Below are 11700 nucleotides of genomic sequence, written 5' to 3'. Positions count from 1 at the left end.
AAAAAATAAAAACCGCAGAGGTGATCAAATACCACCAAAAGAAAGCTCTATTTGTGGGAAAAAAAAGGACGTCAATTTTGTTTGGGAGCCACGACGCACGACCGCGCAATTGTCAGTTAAATCGATGCAGTGCCGAATCGCAAAAAAGGGGCAAGGTCCTTTAGCTGCATTTTGGTCCGGGTCTTAAAGGGGTGTTCCAGGCATTTTTTGTGTTTATTAAAAGTCAGCAGCTACAAAAAGTGTAGCTGCTGGCTTTTAATAAACACACACTCACCTGCTCTACGTTCCAGCGACGCGCCGGCCGGGGCTCCGCTCCTCTCCCCCCCTCCCTAGCCGGCGTCTTCATCCTAAGTGTGGGCACCTGGCCGTGAAGCCCGAAAGCTCTCTCTCTTGGACAGGCGATCGCATGGCACCTGTCATGTGTCCCAGGCGATCGCCTACTGCAGCCCCTCCCTGTAGCCGATTAAGCTATTTGCCTACAATGCCCCTCGGCGGAAGGAGGAAGTGGGACAGGAAGTCCCACTCCTCCTGAAGCCCCCACTAACCCCTCAAAAAAATTACATGCCAAATGTGACATGTAAGGGGGCGAGGAGTGGGTTAAGCGGAAGTTCCAATTTTGGGTGGAACTCCGCTTTAAGTGGTTAAACAATAGATTTTTATTGAAAGTATTTACTTAACAGTACAGATTAAAATTGTCACATTAATCCTTAGTAACCAACCGAGTTACCTTGGTTCATAAGATTGTTCTTATAACAATACAGTGCTTGGTAGCCTGTACCAGCCTACCCCTATCTTACATTTTTTATTGCACTAACCTTACACTTCAACATAACATGCTATTAATAAACTGGTGTGTTTCTGAAATCCCCTTTTAGCAGCTGTTACATATCTTAACCACTTGAGACCCGCGCTATTGACAAAAGACGTCAACAGCACGGCTCTCAAGTGCCAAGTGGACGTCTTTGGACGTCTTTTAAAGTGCATTACCCGCGAGCGCCTCTGGGGGTCGCGCAGCGGGTAAACACTGTCACGGCGCATCGCTGAAGAGCCGATGCGTGTACCTGGCGGCCGCGATGTCCGCTGGGTACACGCGATCGTCGGTAACACAGCAGGGACGTGGAGCTCTGTGTGTAAACACAGAGCTCCACGTGCTGTCAGAGGAGAGGAGACCGATCTGTGTCCCTTGTACATAGGGACACAGCATCGGTCACCTCCCCTAGTCACCCCCCACACAGTTAGAACACACCCAGGATACACATGTAACCCCTTCCTCACCCCCTAGTGTTAACCCCTTCCCTGCCAGTCACATTTATACAGTAATTAGTGCATTTTTATAGCACTGATCGCAGTATAAATGTGAATGGTCCCAAATTTGTGTCAAAAGTGTCCGATACGTCCGCCGCAATATCGCAGTCCCAATAAAAATCGCAGATCGCTGCCATTACTAGTAAAAAAAAAAAATAATAAAAAAAAATCATAACTCTGTTCCCCATTTTGTAGGCGCTATAACTTTTGCGCAAACCAGTCGCTTATTGCGATTTTTTTTACAAAAATACGTAAAAAAATACGTATCGGCCTTAACTGAGAAAAAAATTGTTATTTTTTTTAAAAAATTGGGATATTTATTTTAGCAACAAGTAAAAAATATATATATATTTTTTAAATTAAAATGTAAAATTTAAAATTGCGCAAAAAAATAAAAACCGCAGAGGTGATCAAATACCACCAAAAGAAAGCTCTATTTGTGGGGAAAAACGGACGTCAATTTTGTTTGGGAGCCACGTCGCACGACCGCGCAATTGTCAGTTAAAGCGACGCAGTGCCGAATCGCAAAATTGTCACATTAATCCTTAGTAACCAACCGAGTTACCTTGGTTCATAAGATTGTTCTTATAACAATACAGCCTGTACCAGCCTACCCCTATCTTACAGTTTTTATTGCACTAACCTTACACTTCTACATAACATGTTATTAATAAACTGGTGTGTTTCTGAAATCCCCTTTTAGCAGCTGTTACATATCTTAAAGGATAGTCACTAAAATCAAACCATTAGGTACAGAACAGTGAAAAAAATCACATATTCAATGGAATATATATATATATTGAAAGAGTGATAGTCTGCAGCAAGAAGGGGGCGAGTAAGCAGGAGGTAGTGGGGGCTGGAGGAGACAAGAGGAACAATTGATCAGATTCACTATATAAAGTCACGAGTTGATTTTCCAATCAGGCTTAGCAAGAGTACAAGATGTGATTTAAAGCAGAAAGCTGTGGCAGTCCTAAGGTAAGAGGAGGGGGTGCATTGCTAGAAGACACATAGGCAATGAGGGAATAAAAACAATAGGAACAGTTGGCATTTAAAATGCAGAGATGGTCTTAAAGGAGGGATGAGTGAAGAAAATGAATAAGGCAAGTGGGCTTTCTGATGCTGCCGGACCTCTGCTCCTCCTCCTTACCTGATAGCACAAGGGAGCTGTCCAGACCTCAGTGCTGAATTTCCATGTTTCCTGCTCACTGTAGCAAAGGATCCCTTCTCATTCAGATTTCAATGCTGGGCTTCTTCTCACCCTGACTGTACTTTCCTCTGCAAGCTTAATAGATCTCCTCCAGCAGCCACAAGAAAATAAAGACTGTGAGAAAGCCTCCCTTGCCTGACAGCTACAGCTGGATGTCTCAGTGAAGCAAACACTGGAGCTCTCTGAACACTAGTGACTCAAGCTGACAAAGTTTGTCAGCCTAGCTGAGCTTGATACATAGTTCTCAGCTCCTGGACCTGCAGGGTTTATTTATCCAAGCTGACACAATTATATTACTGTGGCTGCTGTAAACCAAATCCATCCTCTGGTTGCCAATAACCGCCTCTGATGTCCAAGTGCAACCGCAAACCGAGAAGTCAATTGATGGTCAATTCGCAATCCACAGTCGCTGCTGGCTTGTTTAGAGCTGAAATCAATTATTGATTAGCTGTGGACAAAGAAAAGAAAAAAAAAACAGCTATCAAAACTAATTTGATGCTTCTCTACGAATATCTCTTGTAGACGTGCGTGTTTTCCTGCGTGGGCTTGGTGGTACCGATTATGGAAACTCCTTAGAAGTAGAGACCCCAGAAAGTGGTGTGGGATCTAGCATGGTGATGTTTCTTTACTACTGAATCTTATGGCTTGAAGGTAAGACAATTACTATCAATGTACAGGCATACCCCACTTTTAAGTACACAATGGGGTTTATTTACTAAAGCTGGAAAGCACAAAATCAGGCTCACTTCTGCATAGAAATCAGTGAGCTTCTACAACTTACTATATATAGCAAAGTTATTAATCTGATTATTCAATGCTATCTATGGTATTTATTGCATCCATTATCGTTTGTTACACAATGTGAATTTGTTATATTCATTTTTCTTCTTATTCAAAAATTTCAATAAAATATTTGGAATCAGAAACCAATGAGCTTCTAACCCCAGCTTGTTCAATTAAGCTTCGGTAATGAAAACTCATTGGTTTCTATGCAGAAGTGAGACGGATTTTGCACTTTCCAGCTTCAGTAAATAAACCCCATTGTGTACTTAAAAGTGGGGTATGCCTGTATACATGTACACCATGCAACATCTTTGTGTTTCCCTCTCAAAAACTCTATAGCAGGTATACCCCACTTTTAAGTACACAATGGGGTTCATTTACTAAAGCTTGAAAGTGCAAAATCAGGCTCACTTCTACATAGAAACCAATGAGCTTCTAACCCCAGCTTGTTCAATTAAGCTTTGGTAATAAAGCCTGGAAGCTCATTGGTTTCTATGCAGAAGTGAGCGTGATTTTGTGATTTTGCACATTCCAGCTTTAGTAAATAAACCCCATTGTGTACTTAAAAGTGGGGTATGCCTGTACATTTTTTTTATGAATGACTATGCTAATTATTAAATGAATAGTGCTTATGGTTATTGTAATTGTGTGGAAGCCACTGATAGCTATTTTCAGCCACATACAGGCATACCCCCCTTTTCATACACAATGGGGTTCATGTACTAAAGCTGGAAAGCACAAAATCAGGCTCACTTCTGCATAAAAACCAATGAGCTTCTAACCCCAGCTTGCTCAATTAAGCTTTGGTAATAAAAACTTGGAAGCTCATTGGTTTCTATACAGAAGTGAGCCTGATTTTGCACTTTCCAGCTTTAGTAAATAAACCCCATTGTGTACTTATAAGTGGGGTATGCCTGTACAAAGTTGTAGCGCGCCATCCGGCAGGACCTCAGTAGGTTGTTTTAAAGAAATAAATTCTGTTTAGGTCTTAATATTTACAGTGTTTACTGCTAAAGATATCAGCGATAGGTGATTGTAACTGTTGGCAACTTTACCATACACATAGGCATTTATTCCTAGAAATAAAAATTGCCACTAGGGATAAGGTTATAGTTTTTTGACAGTTATTGATGTTTAATAGAACCTCTCGTGATTTAATTAGGCAACTCTGATAATGGCAAGGTTAAACTAGTTACAATGAAAAATGCATCTTAGTCTGTGTTGGACAGTCTCGTCTGTTGCCTGCAGCAGGCAAACCTTTAATCAACGGCTACAATTAACTCTTCACTATCCAAAAGGTTTTGCTATAAGAGAGCTATCTTGTTATATTATTTGTGTGCATTTCTTATTATTTCCAATCTGTGACATTTTTTTTATAATCTCTTACTTCTATCATATACTTAATTAGGAAAATAAATGATCCATATAAAAATAAAAATACTGTTATACATTGCTCTAGCGTTTTTATGTGAGTCCAGGTGACCTCATGTGTATGAAGTCAGTAATGTCACGCGTGAGAGGGAAGGGTCAGATTCAAATGAATTTCGATTTAGGCAGCAAGTCCAGTGTGGAGAGAAAAAAAGTCATGTTGTGTGTTTGATGTATGTGTCTTTTTTTTTTCATTCAGCAAGTAAAACTCTTCAAAAGGAAAACCTACAAGCCAGTAATAGCTATGGAATAAAAGGCAGAGAGTACTGTCTAAAGTGCAATACAGGCATACTGTACCCCACTTTTAAATACACAATGGGGTTTATTTACTATCGCTGGAGAGAGCAAAATCTGTCTCACTTCTGCATAGAAACCAATGAGCTTCTAACCCCAGCTTGTTCAATTAAAGCGGTTCTCCACCCTAAAGTGAAGTCCCGCTGATCGGAACCCTCCCCCCCTCCGGTGTCACATTTGACACCTTTCAGGGGGGAGGGGGGTGCAGATACCTGTCTAAAAAGTTTTAAGCCTGGTAATAAAACCTGGAAGCTCATTGGTTTCTATGCAGAAGTGAGCCTGATTTTGCAATTTTCAGCGATAGTAAATAAACCCCATTGTGTACTTAAAAGTGGGGTATGCCTGTAACTTATTAAAGGGGAGTTCCAGCCTATTTTTCCTTTTATTAAAAGTCAGCAGCTACAAAAAGTGTAGCTGCTGGCTTTTAATAAACATACACTTACCTGTTCCACGGTCCAGCGACGCGCTGCCCGGAGCTTCGCTCCTCTCTTCCCCTTCTCCACCAGCGCCTCCATTGTAACTGTGGGCACCTGGCTGTGACAGCTTTTGGCTTCACGGTCGGGCACTCACTGTGTATGCGCGAATGGCGCAGCGCTTCCTGAGTGGACAGGCGATCGCTGGGACCTGTCACGTGTCCCAGGTGATCGCCTACAGGGAGGGGCCGCCAAAAGGCGATATGATGAGTCGCCTAAGCGGTCCCTGGGCAGAAGAAGGAAGTGGGACAGGAAGTCCCACGCCTACTAAAGCCCCCACTCCCCCCCCCCAAAAAAAATTACATGCCAAATGTGGGATTTAAGAGGGCGAGGAATGGTTTAACCACTTAAGGACCCCCTACCGACGATATATGTCTGCAGAATGGCACGGCTGGGCACAAACGCGTACCTGTATGTGTCTCTTTAAGCCCAGCCATGGGCTCGCTATATTATGGTTCGTTTTCACTTTCACAGGCAGATCCTAGTCCCACCACAAGGTATTTCAGCGAACAGAGGAGCTGATGGTAGAGCATTCCAATAGGCCGATCAACCATAGGGGATGTGCAAGCCGCCGTATGAGACGGCGTGCGTCTCAGAGTGGACCGCAGAGCAGGGTCGTCACACCGGAAGTGACGTGACGTACGGGAACGAACCAAACGGTTTACGTGTTTCACAGCCTCCGCTGTTTCCTCAGATCCATCAAATGGACCAAAAGTGAAAACGAACCATAATACTATATATATGCCTGACATCTCCTACATTTTGTGAGTAGCCATTTGGCTGTTTGTCTACACAATTTTATTAAAAGTTCTTATTTTACTGCACTTAGATTGGCGCATCCTTCTTTCTCTTTTGATATTTGATTGATTGCTATGGATTATTGCACTTTGCATACCATTCTTACTTTGAGTTTCCCTCTAGATTTACTAAACGAAAACATACCACTTTCCATAATATAATGGAATATTCCAAAAATAATACAGGATCCATGTCTATACATACAAATACACACTCATCTAAATAATCTGAAATGGAAGTGTAATGAGCTGGGGAAAATTACATTGGAAGGAAGGGTGTACTAAGAATTTATTTGTTTAGTGTTCACGTCTATATAATTTAGTTCTTCATTAGGCTATTGATTTATTGTGGTTTTGTTGGTTGTTTTCTTTAAATAATCCATTACTTATTTATAGACAACTTATATTACTATCAGTGTTTTATCTCCCCCCCTACCCCCCCCCCCCCTCAACAGTTGTGTATAGATACAATTGGCAGGGCTAACATTCAAAACAGGATCAACGTTGGCTCTAAAGGTGTCTCATCAATAGTTCCACTGGGTGGTAGTGTCCCTCTAAATTCTTCTACAGTGTGAGTGGTCTGTTACCTTGAACTATATGCATATCTAACAGGCAGGACAGACGTTTATGTAGAGAGCACTTGTTGTACTGGTTAATATTCGCCCTTTGCACGAATACAACACCACTTACCACTTATTGTGTGACTGCATAGAAGCATTATTTTTCATATGACCTACTTACAAAACCATAAATCCCAATAAATCATGACATTCTCTAGTTGGAACGGATTGCTGGGACATTTAGTTTTCTGGTGTAGCTTGTCAAGTTTTAGTTTTTGTGTGATCTAATAAAATCTGGAATAGCAGCTTCGGAATATCATTTGTACAAGCACACACTGCTGTCAGAACATTGCAATGCTGTCACTTTTCCTGGTCAAAGAAATGTTGATGCATGTCCCATATATTGTATTTCTTTTTCTAGAAGGTAAAGTAAAGGCTTTCAGATACAGGCTTGCTGTTTTATTGTCATAATTAGCATTTTAAATGTATTTACTGTCAGTCCCTCGGGTCAGGTAGTGTTATATTGATATTGAAATGCAGTATTACGTTAGGATGTTTCAGACACGTACAGCTATGCACACATGTGCAAATTACTTGAGACTATGCTTACTTCTGATATGTTTGATGTAATAACCTCAGCGTGTGAAGACACCCTGATTGATGTATGCGTAAACAGCCATATATTTAGCATTTTATGAGATCTGCAAGACTGACAGAAGTAATTCTGGTGTGCTTCAGAAATGTCAGCCTTTTGCTGAATTGGGTCCTGTAGTCAGTCACTTTCTCTTGTATTGGTGAATGAATTTAAAGGTTTCTTCAACCTGAAAGTGATGGCTAAAGTGTAAATAATTACCTTGTAAAACAACCTATTTCATTTAAAGCGGAGGTTCACCCTCAAAATGAAGTTTACAGCATTGCTAGCTTTAACCCTATTTACGGATGATAGCGTTGACATTTTTTTTCTAAGATGCTCCCTTACCTCTTATCTCCTCTACTTCCTGGTTTTCAGCCCTGCGGGGAGTGGGCGTGTCGCTATATTCCCCGACGGCTCTTTGCATTGTGGGAGCTGATTGTGTGTTCTCCTGGGAGTGACGTGCAGGCCAATCAGAGCACATCATCTAAAATAGCTAGGCGTGTAGTCTCGCGCTAGCTGGGCTGTCACGTGACGCGGGAAGCGGGTCACAGGACTCGCAAAGCGCGTCATATGATGAGGGAGGGTGGATACATCTTAAATTATCACAGCGGGGCGTGTCCTTTTCAGGACGCCGCCGACCGTTGTGGTAGCAACTCAGCAGTGTTGACGGTGCGGCTCACCGTCAACACTGCGCATGCGCGGGATTACGCGGTGAATGCTGGGAGATCAGCATTCGCCGCATCATGGAAGAAAGAACAGGAGGGCTTCAGAGTGCCCACAATTAAGATGGCAATGTCCATCACAATATTTTATAAAATATTCTTTTATGGGAAACGAGGATCCTGGCGGCTGCTAAAACGGCACATGTGAGTAAACGAAGTACTATAGGAAAAGCAGCAGATTAATCTTTAAAAAAAAAAATGTTTTCCCACAGAACCTCCGCTTTAACAAAGAAATGAAAGAAAAAACATTTTATTTATAGATATATAAAAAAAAAAACATTATAAATACCCTTTTTATCTTTTTTATAAGTGATCACATTCCCTCTGTTCTCAGCTGCATAAGAGTTGGGGAAGGAGAAGCAACAGTACTCTGAGCTTTCCAGTGAATAGCTGTGCAGGGGCATATATTAGTTAACCTCCCTGGCGGTAATCCCGAGTCTGGCTTGGGGTGGAAATCCAGTACCATTAGCGGTATCCCAGAGCCAGACTCAGGATTGCATCGCGATATCCAGGCGGAGTTTACTTACCTTGTCCCCTGGATCCTGCGATGCTCCTCGCTGTTTGATCGAGCCGTGTCCTTGCTCGATTCACACAGTGCCCCAAGTACCGCCGAGCTCCGTTCCCTGCGACGTTACGACGCACATGGGCGGAGATTGGCGCCAAATTCAAAAAAAGAAAAACACAATACACATACAGTATACTGTAATCGTACAGATTACAGCACTGTATAAAATAAATGCTCACCCCCTTTGTCCCTAGTGGTTTCTCCAGTGTCCTGCATGCACTTTTATATAATAAATGCTGTTCTTTCTGCCTAAAAACTGGAGATTGTCCATAGCAACCAAAAAGTGTCCCTTTATGTCAAAAGTGGTTTTAGACCAGCTAGAAAACAGCGATAATAAATTAGAATCACTTGCAGAATTGAGCGATATCGATTTTTGGGGAAATTCGTCATCAAACACTGAAAGTAATGACAGTGACAATTCTGCAACTGAGCAAATTTCAGTGTTTTTGATTTGATTACATTAGTGAATAATGTTATAATTATTTATTATATTATAATTTATGATTTTGTGTTTCAACTTTATCATACCTGGGATGTCTACTAGACTCTTGTTTGGACAAATTTAAGTGAGTTTTTTTTTCTTTGTCTGAATTTCTCACTTCCTATTTCTCCTCAGTAAGCTTGCCCTCATCATCCGAGCCTTTCTGGCTGGGGGTTAGTCAGCCAGAACAGCTTACTGGGGAGGAACAGGAAGTGAGACAAAAAAAAAACATTTAGAAGGGAAATCGAAGGAAAAGTAAGTGAACCAACAATGCACTAGCTTAAAGGAACCTATTTAGAAAATAAAAAACAAACCTTTACAACCCCTTTAAATGCTGGCAAGATTAAACATAATTTTACAAAAAGATCTTTGCATTTTGAGTTTCCAAGTATACTCACCTGCTAAAGCGTCTACAGCATGGTCTCCCTTTCTCTGCTGCATTTTATTATTTAAATTATAGAAGAGCAAGATGAGGAGACATCCCTTCTTAAGCTGGAAAGGAGAGCTATTGGATTGGGCTACCGTAATCAGGAATCGGACCTATATTAATCCTCTTTCAGAATTGATTACACTTACCAAAATGACTAACCACATAAATCAATAGTCCACAGTTATCCTTCACGTATGGTTTTCTCTATCCACTAACAACTCCCTTCCTTTTAGCATTAGGGTGAAAAAAAAACAATCTGCAGTATAAAACCATACAATTTTATTCAAATAAAAGCATAACAATAGCTTGTTCACAAGACAGGTGCTGTACCAGCATCCAGAACTTGCACTCTGCCACCCCACTCCACACCTGACCTCTGTAAACTTTTTGGTAAGAATATTGGAGGGGATCCAGCACCGGATTCATCACAGCACTTTTGTAGAAGTGACACTCTTCTAGTTTATTACTGAATTTTGCAATAAGGAATTGGAAATATATTTATGGGCATTGTGGATTGCTTGCACTCACTGGTGAATTGATTTAATACTTTTGTTTGCACTGCAAGATCAGTTTATGGAACTTTATTTGCATATTATTGTGCACTGAATAATTATTTTGCACATGTTTGCACATTATGGTCATTGGATTATGTGTTATGATTAGTTAATATTTTTTGCTCTGCACTTTATAATACATATTGATTGTTTAGATAAATCTCATAGTTAAGATTGCTTGCCTTGATTGTTTCTAAAATATATCCAGCAAATGAAATGTTGATGTATGAAGAGATACCTTTTGACCAAAAGTGTATAAATGCCTGATTATGACACCTATATGAGCAAATAGTACACGCTATTCCAATATTAGCTGAATAGAATCAAGCAAATAGACATGAAATCTTAATTGATAAAACAGCTCCAACTTAAGCCTCGTACACACGACCGAGGAACTCGACGGGCAAAAGACATTGTTTTCCTCGTCGAGTTCCTTGTTAGGCTGTCGAGGAACTCAACAAGGCAAGTTTCTCCATTCCCGTCGAGGAAAAAGAAGACATGCTCTTTTTTTGGCTCGACGGAATCTTCGACAGTTTCCTCGTCGAAAAATGTACACATGACCGGTTTCCTCTGCAAAAAAAAAATCCCAGCAAGTTTCTTGCTGGTTTTTGCCGAGAAACCCGGTCGTGTGTACGAGGCCTGACAATGACAATATAGCTGCTGTGAGCCAACCCTTTTATAGACGGGAGGCTGGGATTTCTATTCTTCCAAAATAGTGTCTCTTGTGACTCATCTGACGAGGGAGGAGGCTATGTATTCCATTATAGGTTGTTCATTTTTTTTGGTGTTTTACCTGCAAAGCTTTTGGTCAAACGTTTGCTATACAATGAATTTTGTAAATCTCTAAAATTTGTCTCAAGCTCATGGTAGCAGCAAACCAGAACCTCAACCCTGCTCAGGACCTTTAAATGTTATTTAACCATTAATTTAGGAAAATAGATACATCAGTGAACATCTGCACCACATTTTATATTGTGTTCTGTTTTCTGCCTTTAATTGCTCTTCAATTTCCTTGGATAAAGGCAGTAACCTCTGCCTCCAATTTTAGGATGGCTCTGTTCCCCAACACGCTTCCACCCGGTAAAACAACCTGACTGATATTCTATGCACAGGCAGTTCACCGTCCTATAGTTGGCTAATTCTGCAGCTCCTTCTCCAGTGATGGATTGGCCGGTGAGTTAGAAGAGAGACCAACTAAGATTCAATGCTGGTCACACATAATAGAGTTATGGGACCTGTAGTCCAGTTTCTGTGCTGTGGGCAGTCAAGTGTTCTCCCATCCCAATGGAAGTTCTGGCAAACGACATTGAGGCATAGGGGCGGAGGCGCCTTTGAGGTTCCAAAACATAAGTGATTGTGGAGAGTCTTAAAAAAAAAAATACTGATTTTTGTTTACCGGATGAACCATAGCCCCTAACACTGGCCCTTTAAGTGGGCTACTGCTCAGAAGTCAGCAATACTTCT

At 41.2% G+C, this 11700-nt stretch overlaps 1 protein-coding gene across 2 annotated transcripts in view; it reads left to right on the top strand.

Annotated features, from left to right (window-relative positions):
• The first annotated feature begins 2202 nt into the window (after positions 1-2202).
• Positions 2203-11700, top strand: part of DRD2 (dopamine receptor D2) — a 356750-nt gene continuing 347252 nt past the window's right edge. Inside the window, exon 1 of one of the 2 annotated variants that reach the window (XM_040326018.1) lies at positions 2203-3166. The gene's annotated coding sequence lies outside the window, so the exon portion shown is untranslated. The remainder of the gene's footprint in view (positions 3167-11700) is intronic. The other variant, XM_040326016.1, reaches the window with a different exon arrangement.

This window comes from Rana temporaria, chromosome 10 (genome assembly GCF_905171775.1).
Source record: "Rana temporaria chromosome 10, aRanTem1.1, whole genome shotgun sequence".
In the NCBI taxonomy this organism is placed as follows: domain Eukaryota; kingdom Metazoa; phylum Chordata; class Amphibia; order Anura; family Ranidae; genus Rana; species Rana temporaria.
The sequence above is the reverse complement of the archived record's forward strand: the minus strand, read 5'-3'. Positions and strand labels throughout refer to the sequence as shown.